Source organism: Cricetulus griseus, chromosome 3, assembly GCF_003668045.3.
Source record: "Cricetulus griseus strain 17A/GY chromosome 3, alternate assembly CriGri-PICRH-1.0, whole genome shotgun sequence".
Taxonomy (NCBI): Eukaryota; Metazoa; Chordata; class Mammalia; order Rodentia; family Cricetidae; genus Cricetulus; species Cricetulus griseus.
The window spans coordinates 54,791,745-54,805,501 of NC_048596.1; the positions used below are offsets into that span (position 1 = coordinate 54,791,745).

The window sequence follows — 13,757 nt, forward strand, 5'->3', positions numbered from 1 at the left end:
ATTTCACATGGGGAACACATGAGGGAGACTAGCACTGAGGTCCAAGCTAGGAATAGCACCCCAGAATCCTCTATCTTAGTTCAGCATTGCTTAAAAGAGACGTGAGTCGGGGCTGGAGAGATGGCTCAGAGGTTAAGAGCACCGAAAGCTCTTCCAGAGGTTCTGAGTTCAATTCCCAGCAAACCACATGGTGGCTCACAACCATCCGTTATGAGATCTGGTGCCTTCTTCTGGTGTGCAGATATACATGGAAGCAGAATGTTGCGTACATGATAAATAAATAAAATCTTTAAAAAAAAAAAAAAAGAGACGTGAGTCAGTGCCAAGTAGTGTCACATGACTGTAATCCCAGGAGGCCAAAGCAGGAGGGTCCTGAGCTCAAGCCCAGCCTGAGCTGTGACCCTGTCTTAACAAAAAGGAGAGGGCCAGCCGGGCGGTAGTGGCACACGCCTTTAATTCCAGCACTCGGGAGGCAGAGGCAGGCAGATCTCTATGAGTTTGAGGCCAGCCTGGTCTACAGAGCCAGTTCTAGGGCAGGGCTACATAGAGAGTCTCTAATGATGATAATAATGGAGAGGAGGAGAGCGATTGGGGAAGATGTCAGCGTCCAACCTCTGACTTACACACACAAGAAATAAAATGACTGCAGTCGGGGCCACACTGGTCCTCTCTTTTCTGGTGTGCAAGCATACATGTAGGCAGAACACTGTATACATGATAAAATCTTTTTTAAAAAGGGAGGGGACTGGCCCACACAAGTTGTCATTTTATCATCTGATCTCCACATGCATAATAGATTTGCAATTTTCATTTCTTTTTTTTTGTTTGTTTGCTTTCCAGACAGGGTTTCTCTGTGTAACAGCTCTGGCTGTCCCGAAACTCAATTTATAGACCAAGCTGGCCTTGTATTTCTTTTTTTGTTTGTTTGGTTATTTTTTGTTGTTTCAAGACAGGATTCCTCTGTAGCTTTGGAGGCTGTCCTGGAACTTGCTCAGTAGACCAGGCTGGTCTCGAACCCACAGAGATTCACCTGCCTTTGCCTCCCGAGTGCTGGGATCAAAGGTGTGTGCCACCACTGCACCTGGCTGTATTTCTTCTTTTTAAATGTTTGTTTTAATTTTTAAGTTAGGTGTATGCCAGGCCATGGTGGTGCACACCTTTGGTCCCGGCATTCCGAGGCAGAGACACAAGGATCTCTGTGAGTTCGAGGCCAGCCTGATCTCCAGAGTGAGTGCCAGGATAAGCTCCAAAGCTACCCAGAGAAACCCTGTCTCAGAGAAAAAAAAAAAAAAAAGAAAGAAAGAAAGAAAGAAAAAGAAGCATGGCAGCATGCAGGCAGACATGGTGCTGGAGAAGGAGCTGAGATCCTTGATCCCCAGGCAGCAGAAGGAGACTGTGTGCCACTGGGTGTAGCTTGAGCATATAAAACCTCAAAGCCTGTCCCCACAGTGACTCACTTCCACCAACAACACCACACCTACTCCAACAAGGCCACATCTCTTAATGTGCCACCTCCTGAGCCTTTGGGGGCCATTTTCTTTCAAAGTACCAAGAACTAAGCAGGCTTTTCTGAGAAACTCCTTGATCCCTTCTAAGGGCAGCACACCCAGTCATCTAACAGCTAGATCATAGCTACTAACTGTCCCATTGCCTCTTAGTATTAACACACTGGAGGCCAAGCTCCAGCACATGAAACTTTGGGGTAGTACACTCAAACCATATTCAAACTCTAGCAGCCTCCTCAAGTTTCTTTGCATCAGCAGCCCCAGGGGAACTATCCCTCAGGCCTCTAAAAGCAGAGAATAGTTTTGCTGTTTGTGAACATCCTATAAATGGAATCTAGCAGCCATGTGTCCTTTGGTGTCGGGCCTCTTACAAAACTTTATGTTTGTGCAATCCCTCATCATTCACTAGTGGAGGGTTTTGTTTGTTTCTTCTCTTTGCTACACAGCACTTCATGGTGTGACAGTGTACCACAGTGTCCTTGCACACGCAGCTGTTGGTGAGCTTTTGTGGTCTCCAGTTTGGAGCTGCTGTCAACATTCTAGTCTTATTTCTTGGTGCATGTGTGGACTTGTTTGTGGTTGTCGAAGGTTTTTAAACAAGATTTCATTCCAAGGTTATTTCAGTTTGTGTAGCAGCCCCTTGGAGTTATACCAGAAGAGAACCCACAGATATTTTATCTTTGGCTCCTCCATCAGAAGAAGCTCTTTCAAACCTGCCTAAGTCCCCAGTCCCTCCTAAAGCAGCAACCCAGTCATTCACCAGGCCTTCATAGACAATGGACTCAGGAGCGCTTGCAGAGAACCAGAGTTCAGTTCCCAGCATCCAACTACCTTCAACTCTGGTTCTAGCCTCCTGAACACCTGCATACATGCATATATGTGGAATAATTTTTAAAAGTGAAAAGAAAAATAAAATGAGTTCAGTCCTACCAAAGCTGCAAGCAGCCATGAAGGTTAGTTAAATGGGAAATGACACATAATGTCCTTTCTATTTCAGGTCCTGAAAATGATAGTGCCCCCTATAGGTGAGGGTGAAATTGCATCATCCCTTTGGTCTTCTGGACTAAGCTTGTCTATCTGCTCTCCACAAAGACACACAGTCCTAGCCTCTACTGGGAAGTCAGCACCCATCACAGCTCTCAGACAACCCAGCTTTCCCATGTTGGCTCTCCTAGGAAGTTCTCAACTTCTCTGCTAGAACCCAGATCCTCCCTGAGGCCTAGTCAGGTGCCTTTCCAGCCCGATGTTCTGGTTACTGTGTCTGGAACACTTGTTCCCCGCCCCTCCCTGCCGTATGCACCACCCAACCCTCCTAATACCCGCCCTGTCTCCCTGCCAGACTGCGCAGGCAGGGAAAGGACCTGTCCCTTGTTCCCGGAAGATGGAAGATCGCCCACGCCTGGCACTGTGCCGAGAGCCTGGGTGAGGGCGTCATAAATATCTCCTGAATGATTCATTCATTCCTCTGGAAGAGAAAGTATGACCCCAAAGAGGTTAAAAAAGAAAGGCTTTGAGCCAGGTGTGATGGCACATGCCTTTAATCCCAGCACTTGGGAGGCAGAGGCAGGTGGATCTCTGTAAGTTCGAGGCCAGCCTGGTCTACATCGTGAGTCCCAGAACAGCCAGGGCTGTACAGAGAGAGGGATCCTGTCGAAAAAAAGAGAGAGAGGGTGGGTGTGGAGGGAGGGAGTAAGGAAGATGACTTTAAGTCACAAAGATTCAGGTTCAAGTTCTGACTCTGACATTTGGCACTGTAGCCTTGGTATCCACCCTGAGCCTTATCTTTAAAAAAAAAAAAAAAATGGAGTGGCTACGGATAAGGTCACTGCGGAATTTACAAGAGATGATATCGGTAGGCTACCTGGACTGGTATGGCCTAGAATCACAACTCAGTCATGGAAGGGAGTATTAGCCATTCGGAGAAGGGGACACTGCTGGCTGCGCTGCCTGCTGGTCTGCTTTCTTGTGGCTCCGTTTTACAGACAAAGAAACTGAGGGCTAGAAGGAGAATAATATAAAGGGGGCGGGACACCCCTGGTGGGCACACGGCTCCCACCACACGTCCACCGGCCGGCGATTGCGAGGTTGGGGTCGACCACCCCCCAGGACCTCCCGCGCTTGGGGATCTCAGACTCCGATCATCGCAGCGCCGCTCCGCTCCCTGGAGTAGAGAGAGCTCTCGGGGTTGTCACTTTAAATTCAAGAAGGAGCGGGCGGGCAGGCGGGCGGGCGCGAGGGAGCGCGCGGCGGGCTCCTGGGAGCGTGCCCGGACTGCGGCGCTGCTCTATTCGGCCGCCGGGCCCCGCGGAGCCCCCGATCCGCGAGGCGCGGCTCCGGCGCGAGGCGAGTGCCTGCGACACTGCAGGGGTGGCGTAGCGGCTGGCGGTCGGGCGCCTGTGCTAGCCAACAGCGTGAGGCCGGCACTGGAGCAGTCGAGCGGAGGCAGAGCCGGGAGTCGGACCCGCGGCCCCACGGAGGAACCCGGGGTGAGTACGCACCCCGGCCCAGCCCCAAAGCGCGCCCTGGACACGGACGGACGGACGCAGTCCCTCTTCTTGCGCCCGGCACCCAGGGCCTCTCACACTCCGTGCGTCTGCACCCCCGCGCCGCGCTGCTACACCAACGCGGGACACAGCACGCCGGGCGCCCTTTCCCCGGGCCAGCCACTCCGCGCACTGCGTATCGCCTGGCGCCGGCTCCTCCGGTCCCCGTGTGCACACACACGCTGTTCACCCCGCTGTTTACACGCCTCCCCTGAGCCTGCACACCGCGCACACCCCTCACTTTTACACTCAACACCCTGGCTGTCCTAACTGCCCGTGCCACGGCCTTACATCCTTCGGGGGGGGGGGTTCCTGGTCAGTTCCCCCCAACTTCCAGTCCCCAGATATCCTGAGGGGTGTGAGGATCTGCAGGAACTGTCATCATCATAGGGGGCACGTCGCATCTCATCTCCAGGAGGCCTGGGAAGAAGGCTGCGGGAAAGAGCCTAAGGGGACCTTCAGCTTCCTTGAGGCTGAATGTTTACTGGGGTTGAACACCGTGGGGCAGCAAACTGCACTGTGGGTGAAGGGACCCTGAGCCTGTCCCTTTGGTGGCCTCAGAGCTGCCAAGTGACTGTGCCTTCCCTTACAGTCGGTGAGTCCACATCCTAGGTAAGAACCTGGGAAACTTGCACCTGGATTGTCAGTTAAGCCAGGGTGCCTGGTTTGAAGAGCTGCAGCAGTAGTCCCTCTTACTAGAAGGAAGGAAAGAAGGGAAGGAAATCAGAGGCTCTAAAGGGAAGGAGACCCACCTAGGTGTTAATACATCCACCCAGTAAGGCCAGGGCAATAACAATAACCTCCCAGCTCCCACCCTCACCCTGTCTCCCACCCTCACAGTGTAATCTGAAATCTTTCTCAAGCAACCCAGAAGAGTGGCAGCTCCCAGCCTGGGGTCCACACCCGGCCTCAAACTAAGTGCTTGCCAGTGACTCTGGGCAAGTCACTTCTCACACTTAACAAACTGGAGCCTCAGCTGCTGTGCCACCCCGCCCCCCCATTTCCAGGGCTGCAGGGAGATTTCCTGAGCTAACACAAGGCAAGTCCTTCATGATGCTGGTACACAGTAGGTGCCCAATGTCAGCTGCCACCCTCCCCCAGCCAGTCTGTACTGTGGTTTCTGCGGGTGTCTGAGGGATGGCACCAGGATGTGGTTATCTCAGAAAGTGTTGTGGGGGAAGGATGCACTTTCGCACTTGCAAAGGTTTTCAAACCTAAAGGTCCCTCAAGAAACCCACAGCCTGGAAGGTTGGGGCTCCCCCATAGGGTACTTCCTATCCTTTTGTTGTTGCTATTTGTTTGTTGTTTGTTTTGTTTTTCAAGACAGGGTTTCTCTATGTAACAGCTCTGACTGTCCTGGAACTTAACTCTGCAGACCAGGCTGGCCTGGAATTCACAGAGATCTGCCTGCCTCTGCCTCCTGAGTTCTGGGATTAAAGGTGTGTGCCACCACCACCTGGCCCTGATTTCTTATTACCTGCTGGTATTAAGGTAGAGATAAAGGGAGCCACCACGGTGCTGGTCACGTTGTGAGGACACTGAGCAAGGAGAAGGAGGTGAAGTGTAGAAGAGAGGCTCAGCTCAGCTCAGCTCAGGGGCTCTGATTCTACACACAGAATTCCTGGAAAGCCATTTCTCTGACAAGCCAGGGAGGGAGCCTCTGCCATGGTCAGATTCCAGCACAGTGGGATGTGGGTGCTTCCCAACCATCCCACTGACCTGCAAGGCCTGGTCAGCAGTCGACACAGGGCCCAGTGCATAGGCCCAGACAGAGCCTTCACTGATATGGAGCCCAGAGTTTTTATGTTAGGATGTGTGTGGGCCCTGTCTTCCTCCTCATCTGTGAAACGGGGATCCAGTAATGTATTCAGTCACCAGATCTAGTAGGCACCAGTTATGCACTAGGCTTGGTTAGTTAGGTACTCAGCACGCAGTGTTGTGAAGGCAGGATTGAGGAGAGTACTATTAAGCGAGGGCCATTAAGTGAGAAGCGGGGGCCATTCTCACTGAACACTGCTCCATGCAGTGGGGACTGGAACTGACAGTAGACTGGGTAGGGAGTGGTGCTCAAGGAGGAAGATGCACCATCATAGCTCAGATGAGGGCCTGGAGCAACCCCAGCTGGCCCCTACTGTGCATCTGAAGTGCCAGCTCTGGCCACTGGCTGCCCTGGCCTTCAAATGCCGTGTCAGTATCCTAGCCCTAGCCAAAGCCGAAACCTCTGGGCTGCCAATAAAAACCCACTGGTATTGCCTGAGGTGAGATGGAGCCAAGGGTCTCTCGGGTTGTAACTAAGCCTTTAAGAAGAGCGGCAGGGTGGTGGTGGCGCATGCCTTTAACCCCAGCACTCGGAAAGCAGAGGCAGACGGATTTTTGTGAGTTCGAGACCAGTCTGGTCTACAAGAACTAGTTCCATGTTCAAAGCCACAGAGAAACATTGTCTCAAAAAATCAAAAAATGAAAATAAAAATAAAAAATAAATAAAAGAAGGGCACTTGCTGCAGAGGCAGACCTGGGATGTTGTCAACTCCCTAGGCAGTGGCTGGGCAATGTTGGACCCATTCACTGCTTTCCCTGAGCCTCTCTATCCTGCACCAAGTGGGGATTATAACAAGATTTGCCCCGAGTATTTGGGGGGCATGGGGAAGGAAGTTCTGGGTAGGGTTTGTGGCTGCTGAAGCAGACGCCCTAGACAGGCACCCACACTGCTGGCTTTGGGCAAGTCATTTAACCTCTCTGAGCTCATTCCAAGTCTAGCTTATATATAAGGATATTTCTAGCAGGTTGCAGGCTCTGAAAGTGAATGGTGGGAGGGGAGGGGCCAGGTCTGAACCCAAGAGCATGAGACTATATATATCATCATTGTCAGAACACCTGCTATCTCTGGGGCAGGGAGTTCAGTGTAGACCCACTATACTTTACCACTGTTCAAGGGAAGCAGGAAACACCTCCTCCCTTTCTCTCCCTTCCTCTCTTCCAGCACCAGGGATAGAACACGGGACTCACACATATTAGACAAGCATTCTACCACTGACTTATACAACTACCACCACCCCTTTTTTTTTTCTGAACTTCATTTTTAAATGAAAATTTCTTAGTTTGAAAAAAAAAACATATTTTGAAACTGGTTGGTGGTGGTGCATGCCTTTAATCCATAGCACTCTAAGAGATAGAGGCATGGTGATTTCTGAGTTTGAGGCCAGTTTGGTCTACAAAGTAAGTTTCAAGACAGCCAGGGCTACATATTGAGACCATGTCTCAAAAAAATTATATTTTATATATTGGCCTGGGGACATAGCTCAGTTAGTAAGATGTTTAAGTATAAATAAAGACTTGAGTTTAATCTCCAGCACCCATATAAAAAGCAAACACTAGGGAGGCAGAGCAGGCAATTCCTGAGACTGACTTGCAGACAGCCTAGCCTAATCCTCAAACCCCAGGTCAGTAAGAGACCCTGTCTCAAAATACGAGTTAAACAACTCCCAAGAAAGGAAACTGGAGGTTGGCGTCTGACTTCCACACCTATGCACACACTTATTCCTGTCTGTACACAATCACGTCCATACAAAAAAAGAATTCAGGGGCTGAAGAGATGGCTTAGAGGCTAAGAGCACTGGCTGCTCTTCCAGAGGATCTGGGTTCGATTTGTAGCGCCCACATGGTGGCTCACAGCTCCAATTCCTGGGCATCTGAGGTCCCCTTTTAGCGTGGGTACCAGGCACACACTCAGTATACAGACATGCACGAAAACAAAACACCTCACACATGCACACAAACACAGCATACAATTCATTTTATTTTAAACAAACAAAACATATGGGCAGGTGGACAGTGCTTCTCCCATGATTGTTCTGCACAGACTGGGAGCCAGGGGGCTCTTTCTGTACTTTGGCCAGGCTAATAATCACAGCAGCTAATATTTGCTAAGCCACCTCATTCTTAGCCTCTCATTCCACCCTCCTGTCATCTTCACATAGGCAGTCATGATCTTCAACTTCTGATCTTCTCGCCTCCACCTCTCGAGTGCTAGAACATGTGTATATTACCACACCCAGTTTTATTCAGTGCTAGGGAACCAAACCCAGGTCTTCTTGCATGCTAAGCAAGCACTCTACCAACAGATTTTACATTGCAAGACTAGTCACGAACTCCTTTTATAGATGGTACTACTGACGCTCAGAGAGAAAGGGAGACTAAGAAAATTGTCTAAAGCCATGAGTCAGTGAAGGGGCTAATCTGAAATTCAGAGCTGACTACAAACCTGGGGTTTAGGCTGATCCCCTGCAGGATTTGCACATCTTCCTGTTTCTTCCTCCCTCTACTTAGGTAGATGTGCCCTGACTTCAAGCTCTTTGTAGCATGGCACAGCTGGAAGCTCTATCTGGGGGTGTGCTGAGCAGTCATTTATGCCTTCCGAGATATCACAGTTCCCATGGCAAAATAAGGGAAGTAGATATTAAGATTGCGAAGTCTGAGTTGGACAGCATTGGTTGACCTCTAACCCACCCCCCATAAACATACACATACCAAAAGTCAGAGGCTTGATACCCTCTGAGGTTCTGCTGGTACCAGACATGCTGTAGCAGGTGTCACACTTTGGTTAGTCTTTCCTTTTTGTTGCCAGCCTGTGCCAGTTGTGCCACAAAGGCATTATCAGAATCTCAGCCAGGCTGGGACAGACTGGAATGTGTGTGTTCATACACTGTGTTTGGTGTGTGCAAAGCCTCTTCTCCTGGGGGGGCTAGGACAGCCCCAGGTTTGTACAGCAAGCCATTTGGAACCTACAATTTTGGAAAGCCTATGCCTATCTCCAGTAAGACATAGTGGTTAGGAGCTCAGGGCCAGACAGCCAAACACTTCTTAGCTACATAGTACATTAACTCCACAGCACTCTGCTTACAGAGCAGACATGATTCTAGTGCCCTTGCTAAGAGGGTTAAACGAGGTCATATTTGCATAGATGTTTAGAACTGTGCTTGGTGCTTAGATAGGCCCAGGGAGGTTGACTGCTATCATTATCTCAAGCCTGGGGCTCATTCAAGCCAAGATAGGTGAAGCCTTTTTGTCTTAGCACTGCCTCCCATCACCATGACAACTCTTATCTCATCAACTCGGGAGCAACATCAGGAAACCAGAAGCCAGCTACAAACCCACATCTGCCCTGTATCACAAGGCTGAATACCCTAGGACCTATATATGCAGGACCAACTTCTCGACTCCAAAGCCACAGGCCGGAGAGAATCCACACACACAAAATGGCTAAAGTCTCAGTTTCACTCTTTCACTGAACACTGATTCCAGAGAAAGCCTACTGAATGCTTGGAAGGGTTGGTGAGCCAAGTCCCAATGTGCCTGAATCGTGTTGACACCTTTATGTTTGTGAATTGATTACACTTAAAAGAAAACACGTTAGCTGGGTGTTGGTGTCGAACACCTTTGATCCCAGCACTCGGGAGGCAGAGGCAGGTGGATCTCTGTGAATTCGAGGCCAGTGTACAGAGCAAGTTCCAGGACAGGCTCCAAAGCTATACAGAGAAACCCTGTCTTGAAACACCACCAAAAGAGAAGGAAGGAAGGAAGGAAGAAAAGAAAGGAAAAAAGAGAGTCAACAAGTTAGACATGTGGACATGTGCATGTAGTTCCAGCTATTCTAGAGGCTAAGTAGGGCACCCATTAGAGCCTAGCAGCTCAAGGCCAACCAGTACACCATAGTTAGACCATGTCTCAGAATTAGAGTGCTGAGGCTGTAGCTCAGTGGTAGAGTGCTTACCTTATATGCTTGAAGTCCTGTGTTCAATCCCTAACATTAAATAAAAATAAGTGTAGTGACACATATGTAACCCCAGAACTCAGGAGGAGAAGGCAGAAGGATTGGAAGTTCAAGATCATTATCAGCCACATATGGAGTTTGAGCCCGTACTGGCATGTGAGACTGTTTCAAAAATAATTTTTTTGCGGGGGGGGGGGGGGGGTGTTTGAGACAGGGTTTCTCTGTGGCTTTGGAGGCTGTTCTGGAACTAGCTCTTGTAGACCAGGCTAGTCTTGAACTCACAGAGATCTGCCTGCCTCTGCCTCCCAAATGCTGGGATTAAAGGCGTGAGCCACCACTGCCCAGCTACTCAAAAATAATTTTTTTAATTCTTAGTGGGTATAATTCTAGCAGTTGAGAGGTAGAGGCAGGAGGGTCAGGAGTTCCAGGTAATCCTTGGCTGCATAGTGAGCTGCAAGCCTCCCTAGACTACAGAGTGAGACTCTGTCTCAAGAAGAAAACAAAACAAACAAACAAAACAGGAGGCTCATGGGTGGAAGTGCTTGCTGCCGAGCCTGAGGACAGTCCCTGGAGCCCACATGGTGCGAAAGTTGAAAACTGACTCCAGTGAGTTGATCTCTGAACTCCACACACACTCACAGACACACTGATAAGATTTTTTTTCAAACAATATCTTTTGGACTTTCTTTTAAAAAGATGTTAAGATTTATTTTATTCGGTCTTTCCCAGCCACCCGCCATGGTGGATGAATGAAAGGCCCAAGCTAGCATGGGGTTAGCTCATTAAACAACTACAATAAAGCCTCGTGCTGTTTGCATAAAAAAATATTTATTTTATTCTCTTATGTATATGAATGTTTTGCCTGCATATGTGCATGTATACCACATGTATGCCTGATGCCCATGGGAGTCAAAAGAGGACACTGGATGCCTTAGGACTGTACTTCCAAACAGTTATAAGCTGCCAAGGGAGTGCTGAGAATAAAATCCAGGTCCTCTGGAAAAGCAACAAATGCTCTTAACCATTGAGCTGTCTCTCCAACCCGAATCTGGCTTGTCTTTAAATATATGTGGTTTCTCTTGCTGTGAAGAAACAGTATGACCAAAGCAACGTGGGGAGGAAAGGGTTTATTTGGCTTACACATCATGAATCACAATCCACTGAGGGAAACCAAGGCAGGACCTCAAGCAGGGCTGGAACCTGGGGACAGGAGCTTTGAGACCACAGAGAAGTGCTGCTGACTGGCCTAACCTGAATGGCTTGCTCAGCCTGCCTTATAGAACCCAGGACCACCAGGCCAGAGGTGGCACCGCCCACAGTGGGCTGGGCCCTCCCACAACAAACACTGATTAAGAAAATGCTCTATAGGCTCCCTTAGGCCTGACGTTATGGGTGTGCTTTCTCAATCAAGGTTCCCTTGTGTCAAGTTGACATAAAACTAGCCAGCACAAGATGGAATATCCAGCTATTCATAATTAGAATTCCTGCTGGAAAGGGAAGACAGGTGCCCTGAGCCGAGCAAGCTCAGGTTCAAGCTCTAAGGTTCTGACCCCCCATCTCTTACCTTGCCTGGGGCTTGCAGGCTTGGCATGGATGGGAGTAGGGGTTGTGGGGGTGAGGGTGGGTCCAGCACTTAGGAACTGCAAGGGAACCCAGCAGTGGAGCAACGTAATTTAGCCTTCTTTTCCCTTGAGTGAAATGAGTACACACACACACACACACACACATACACACACACACTGCAAAAAAAACAAAAAACAAATAAACAAACAAACAAAAAAAAACCAATCTACAGGAAGCCACTGAAGAGAACTCTTAAAAATTGTATAGAGAACCTGAAGTGTAGCTCTTCACAGGTGATGGCTTCCGGTGCAGGGGAGGCAGGGAAGGACTCAGTTTTCTTTAAGGACTGGCCACTGGGAGTTTGACCACACTCTGGTGAGTGTATGGGCAACACAAATTGAACTTGGTATATATAATTTTTCTTCTACTTGGGGGTGGGGAGTCACAAAGGGGTTGGACCTGGGAAGTGAAAGTGACCGGAGTGCATTATGTGAAACTCCCAAATAATCAATAAAAATATTATGTTGGGGAGGAAAAAATAAATGAGCACAGCTCATTCTAGTCTCCCATTCCAGATCCTCCTCTCCACACCCACTCAGAACACATCCCAAGCAGATTAACTTCTTAGCAACAATAATAATAAAATAATAAGTAGTCATCTGAGTTCAGGTGATGGCTTGTATGAGCTCCCAGGTCTTAATCTAGAAAAAGATAGACCTCAGCAGTTCATGGAACCCAGCAGACAAGAGTGTGCAGAGAAGAAAGCGTCTCACTCAGGGAAAGACTGGGAGTAGAACACTCAGGGAATTCACCCTTTCTGACTCTTTTCCAAGTTACATGGAACCTGAGTTGAAGCACTAAGTGGCCTGTCCTAATGAGCAGTCGCGATTCCCAACTGTTGCTTTAGGTTGGTAATGAGGCAGGGTTAGCAGATCCAAACACTTGCTAACACTGGAGCTTCAGGTAAACACTGGATCATTTTTAACATAAATATGTCCCGTGTATTTGGGCCTTATACGAAAAGTGAATCTGAAATGTCTGTGCCTTTGGTATCCTGTACTTTATCTAACAACTCCAGATGAGTTTTAGAATGTTTAGAAGGAGACTTTGGGAGGCTAGGAGATATCCCTGGGGGCAGAGTGTCTGCTGTGCAAGCATGAAGACCGAAGCACAGATCCCGAGCACTCACAAAAAAAGCAGGATGTGGCCAGGAGTTGGTGGCGCATACCTTTAATCCCAGCCCTCGGGAGGCAGAGACAGGTGGATCTCTGTGAGTTTGAGACCAGCCTGGTCTACAAGACCTAGTTCCAGGACAACCTCCAAAGCCACAGAGAAACCCTGTCTTGAAACCCCCCCAAAAAAATGAAAAAGAAAAAAAAAAAGCAGCAGGATGTGGCAGTGTGCTTGTAATTGACAAGGGAGGAAGAGGTGGAATGCAGGGGTTGGGGGAAGACAGACACAAAGACAGGAAGAAGACAAGCAGATCCCAGGGCTCTATCCTGACATCAAGCTCTGATTTTCACATGTACTCTCGGGGTTATGTGTGTGTACTTCCACACACATACACACATAACATACACTGCACACACATTCAAAAACAGGTTTTAATATCCAGACATAATGGAGCACATATGTAAGCCCAGGGTAAATAGCCTTAGCTATGTAGCAAGTTCAAGGCCAGCTTGAGCTACGTGAGACCCTGTTTCAGCCCCTTTTCCAAAAAGGTTAAAATACCATTTTACTTAAGACAGGGTCCTACCCCACCTCCAGAGCTCCAGGTTTACAAGTGAGTACAACCATGCCTGCCTTTATCTACTGTATTTGAAAATACCATGAGCATGAGCACTTTTGGATCTGGATGTGGTAGCCTGTGATTGTAATCCCCACACTTGGGCAGCCAAGGCAAGGAAATGGAGCATCCCATACCAGTCTGGGTTACACATTGAGACCTGTCTCAAGAAGAAGAAGAAGGTAGAGGTGGCGAAGGAGAGAGAGGTGAAAAGGAGGGGGAGGAGGGGCCAGACATGGTGGCACATGGCTTTAGTCCCGGCACTTGGAAGGCAGAGGCAGGTGGATTTCTGTGAGTTTCAGGCCAGCCTGTTCCACAACAGCTAATGCTACATAGAGAAACCCCGTCTCAAAGTAAATAAATAAATAAATATAAAAAGGGACGGTAGAGCCAGCTCTTGGGTTAATTGTTCAGTTTCTAGGACCCACATGACAACTAGTTCCAGAGGACCCGATGTCCTCATTTGACCTCCTTGGGCACTGCATGTGCACAGTACACAAGCAGACAGGCAGGCAAAACACTGAGGCATATCATTTTTTTTTTTTTAAGAGAGAGAATGTCTCACTGTGTATCCCTGGCTGGCTTGG

General features: G+C 48.9%; 1 protein-coding gene across 1 annotated transcript in view; it reads left to right on the forward strand.

Moving 5' to 3' along the window:
- The first annotated feature begins 3,731 nt into the window (after window positions 1-3,731).
- Syt12 (synaptotagmin 12) overlaps window positions 3,732-13,757 on the forward strand; it is a 33,139-nt gene continuing 23,113 nt past the window's right edge. Inside the window, exon 1 of the mRNA XM_027408680.2 lies at window positions 3,732-3,991. The gene's annotated coding sequence lies outside the window, so the exon portion shown is untranslated. The remainder of the gene's footprint in view (window positions 3,992-13,757) is intronic.